Below are 5,108 nucleotides of genomic sequence, written 5' to 3'. Positions count from 1 at the left end.
TAGTGTCTTTATCTGGTTTTGGAATTAGGATAATGCTGGCCTTATAAAAAAGAGTTTGGAAGTGTTCCTTCCTCTTGGTTTTTCTGAAATAGTTCGAGGAGTATACGTGTTTATTACTGTCGTTGTTGGGTTTTTTTTGTGTGTGGTATGCCTGTAGTGCTACGAATTTCCCTCTCAGGACTGCTTTTGCTGTGTCCCAGAGATTTTGGGTTGTTGTGTGTTCATTTTCATTTTTTTTCAGGAAGTTTTTTGATTTCTTTCTTGATGTCATTGGTAACCCATTCATTGTTTAATAACATGCTATTTAGCCTTCAGATGTTTGAATGTTTTTGGGTGTTTTTACTGTATTTTGATTTCTATCCACTATGATCTGAGAAGATGCTTGATATGATTTCAATCTTCTTGAACTTGTAGAGACTTGTTTTGTGTCCTAACATGTTGTCCATCTTTGTGAATGATCCATGTGCACTTGAGAAGAATGTATATTCTGTTGCATTGGGGTGATATGTTCTATGAATGTCAATTAAATCCATCTGATCCAGTGTGTCTTTAGAGTCACTGTTTTCTTACGTTTTTGTCTGGAAGATCTATCCAGTGAAGTCAGAAGGATGTTAAAATCCCCTATTATGACTGTGTTGTTGTCAATCTCTCCTTTAAAGTCCTCTAGAAGTCATATATATGTATTTAGGTGCTCCTATTTTGGATGCATATATATTTTCCAGAGTTATATCCTCTTGTTGGATTTACCCCTTTAGTATTATATAGTGACTTTTTTGTCTCTTGTGATAGCCTTCATTTTAAAGTGTATTTTGTTGGATATGAGCATTGTTACTCCAGCTTTTTTTTTCCTTTTCCATTAGCGTGGAAAATTTTTTTTCCATCCATTCACTCTTACCATCTGTGTGTCTTTTGTTTTGAGGTGGGTCTCTTGTAGACAGCATATAGTTAGGTCATGTTTTTGTATCCATTCAGCTACCCTACGTCTTTTTTATTGGAGCATTTAATCCATTTACATTTAGGGTTATTATTGATAGATACTTATTTATAGCCATTTTAATTCTGTATGGCTATGTTTCTCTCTCTGTTTCTTCTTCTCATTACAGCAGTCCCTTTAGCATTTCTTGTATTGCTGGCTTGGTGGTGCTGTACTTTCTTAGTCTTTTTTTTTTTTTTTTGTCTGGGAAGCTCTTTTTTTGATGGTCTATTGTGAATGGTAGCCTTGCTGGATATAGTAATATTGGTATCAGATCCTTGCTTTCCATTATCTTGAGTCCTTCATGCCATTCTCTTCCGGCCTGTAGAGTTTCTGATGAGAAATCAGGTGTCAGTCTTATGGGAACTCCTTTGTAGGTAACAGTTTTCTCTTGCTGCCTTTAAGATTCTCTTTGTTTTTAATTTTTGGTATTTTAATTATGCTGTGTCTGGGCATGGGCCTGTTTGGGTTCTTCTTGTTTGGGGTTCTCTGTGACTCCGGAACTTGTGTGACTTTTTCCTTTACTATGTTAGGGTATTCTGCCATTATTTTTTCAAACACATTCTCTATTCCCTTCTCCTGGAACTTGTGTGACTTTTTCCTTTACTATGTTAGGGTAGTTTTCTGCCATTATTTTTTTCAAACATATTCTCTATTCCCTTCTCCTTTTCTGCCTCTTCTGGCACACCTGCTATTCTAATATTGTTACATTTCATGTTGTCCCACAGCTCCCTTAAGCTGTCCTCCTGTTTTTTAATTTAGTGATATGTCATTTTTTTTATTTCTGACAGATCTTTTTTCATAGTTATTGTATCTTTTTTCATGTTGTTGAGCATCTTTACCATCATTACTCTGACCTCTGTTTCAGATAAATTTCTAATCTCTGCTCCATTTATCTCTTCTTCTGGAGAATTCTCTAGATTATTCATTTCTGGGATTGTTTCTTTGTCTCATTTTGGCTGCCTGTTTGGGTTTGTGACTATGTATTAGGTTATTCTGCTACGCCTCTTAATCTCCAGTGCAGGACAGTATTAAAGGCTGTTTCTGACTAATTAGATCAGGCAAAGACTCAAAGACTCCAGAGACTGCCTCTGCCTACAGACTGATAGGATTCCAACTTGAATTGGTCCGTAGGCAATCATCCTCAGGTGTGGTGAGAGTTTTCTTTCAACAGGGTGGGGTAGTTTCTTCTGCCTGGAGGCTAATTGTTATTTTTAAGTTCTTAAGTGGCTTCAGGGCAAAGTGTTTTCCAATAGTGTGTGTCAACTGTCTTCCCTTCCAGGCAAGGCAAATGTCTATGTAGGAAAGATGTCCTCTACTGCGTAAGGGAATGACTCACCCCAGGAAACTTGCAGTGTCTGTCTTCTGAGCTCTATCCCTGAGTCCCCAGTCTTGGCTTCTGCTCTCACAGCTCCAGTCCACTTCACCCTCCCTCTGCCTGAGCACAAGGTGAGTGACTACACAGGGAATACTGTGCATTGGTCCTTTAATGTAGAGGGCCTTAATTTTTCAGCTGTCACTCCCTGGCAGACAGCACCCCACTGCTTTTCACAGCCAGATGTTATGTGGGTACCCTACTTAATTTTGGTGCTCTCTGCTGTAGTGCCCAGCTTGGGGATTAGATCCCAGAGTTCTCAGTGGCACCCCCCATAGCTGAGATATCTCTCCAGGACTTCAGTTGCTGTCTGTGGGCACCTGGCCAGCCCTTTCTTGCCTCCGCCCCTCCTACTAGTCTCTATGTGGTCTCCACTTTTGGTCCTCGAGTTATCAGGGTTCTCTCCTGCGAGTTTTCTGTTGATTATTTAGGAAGTTTTTCTGTATTTTAGTTGTAATTCCAGTTTGTTCCTGGGAGCATATCCGTGCAGCATCCACTTACTCTGCCGCCATTTTTAATCTTTCTGCTTATTCCAGTTCAGGGTCATGGGCAGCATAGCCTTGTCCTGGCAGCTCAGGCTGCAAGGTGGGAACCCATGCTGGACAGGATGCCTTTTCACTGCTGGGCACACTCACACCCACCCATCAATTTATTTTTGAATGCTTAATTTATAGAGCCATAGAAAATACAGATATACACACTAAAAAAACCCATTAAATCATATGAATTCCCACTACTGTGAAACTTGCTCTTTCTCTAATCTCCCCCATCTCAATAAAATGCAGTCCATATTTCCAGTTTTCTCAGGACAGGAGCCTTAGGTTATTCCTGATTTCTCTCTCATAGCTCATATCCAACTCAATTATGATGATGATATAAATAGTGACATTAAAATTAACATAGAGAGTACTTACTTTATGACAGGCACTGGTCTACACACTTCCCATATTAGTAGCCCAATAATAGGTACCTATCATCACTATTTTATAAAGGGGAAACTAAGGTTAAGTGACTTGCCACCCTCTACATATTCAATGAGCTCTACCTTCAAAAGGTATCCACATAGTATCACTTTCCACCATCACTATCACTAACCCCTTAGTCTAAGCCAGCACCTTCTCTCACATGGGCTAGTGCAATAGCCTCCTAACTGTCTCCCAACTACACCCTTTCCCTTTTTATAGTCTTATGTTCCACAGAGCAGCCAGAGCCATTTTACCTTTTATTTTACTTAATTTTGGTATAATTGACCAGAGCAATCCTTTTATTTATTCATTTTTTAAAATTTTCAGTCAAATTCGATTTTTTTTAAGGCAGTAGATCATTTCAATCAAGAACCTAATCAAAATATGACTTGACAATGAAGCACATCTGAGTATGGAGTGAAAACAGTTTTCAAAAAAATCATTAAATGTATCATCTTCAAATATCCAAATAATAAATCACTTCTCCAGGCCTTTTGCTAAGTGGAATCATAAACAAAAAAAATCAGAAGATTTATGTATTGCTGGGAAAAAAATCTGTAGTACAGTACTATGAATGTTGGGTATTAAGCATAATAGGTTAAATTAAGTTAAGAAGTTGAAAATATAATAAATTTGTGTGTGCATGAAAGTCTATAAGCCAATTGACTCAAGAACAACTGAAATTCTGATTTGTTCAGTGAGACCAGACATTATTTAACATTTTTCTTTTTGGAAGGCAATTAAAAATTATAATCTCATGCCCACAAGACAAATTTTAAAAATTGTAAAAAGCAGTTAAAACTACATTCAAAGAACCATTTTTGTCAAGCTCAATTTTTGCACCCCATGGTAAAATAAAAAGCATCCATTACCATCACAGATGAAAGAAAAATGAATGTCATTGAAATAAGTTCTTTTCCCCACTGAAGTATAAAATCTATATAGAAATTTGATATTGTACTATAACAAATTATACTTCTTACAGTTGTTTTTTATTTATTTTAAAACCTGTTTAACATAGTTTTTAATTTTAAAAATGCCATTTTCATGATTCTGAAACTGATTCCAGTTCTTTTCATATATATTCATTCTAAATATTTAATATAATATGCTGGCTACCAATTCTAATCAGAAAAATATCTTGGATATCTCTTCATTATGACAGCATGTTCAACAGAAATGACTGATGTTCAAGCAAACCCTAAGGGGTACAGCTTTCTGGAAAGCACATTTATTGACTGTTTCATTGTCTGAGTATCCTTTACAATGATTCTTATTTTTTTTTTAAATTGATTTTTTAGACAGAGTGGAAGGAAGGGAGAAGGGAGGGTAAAAGAAAGACAGAGAAAGGGACAGAGAGAAACAATGAACATGAGAGAGACACATAGATTGGTTGCTTCCCACATACATGCTCTAACCTGGGACTGGGATTGAACTTGCACTGAGGTATGTGTCCTTAACAGGGAATCAAACTCACAACCCCGGGCTGACACTCTAACCACTGAGCAAACCCAGCCAGGGCAGTAGTGATTCTTGATGAAGATTCTTTCAATCTTGTAAACATCAGTATGCATGGTCTGGTTATACTGTAATTGTGCATCCTTGGACAGGAAGGGTGGTTCATAGCAAGTGAGAAGCCAGAGGAGTCTAAATTCTTTAAAATATATTTTTATTGATTTCAGAGAGGAAAGGAGAGGGAGAAGAGATAGACACATAAATGATGAGAGAGAATCATTGATCAACTGCCTCCTGCATACTCCCTACTGGGGATCGAGCCAAGGTTTGTGCCCTGACC

The sequence above is a fragment of the Myotis brandtii genome, unplaced genomic scaffold (assembly GCF_000412655.1).
Source record: "Myotis brandtii unplaced genomic scaffold, ASM41265v1 scaffold2081, whole genome shotgun sequence".
NCBI lineage: Eukaryota > Metazoa > Chordata > Mammalia > Chiroptera > Vespertilionidae > Myotis > Myotis brandtii.
This window is presented reverse-complemented; position numbering follows the sequence as displayed.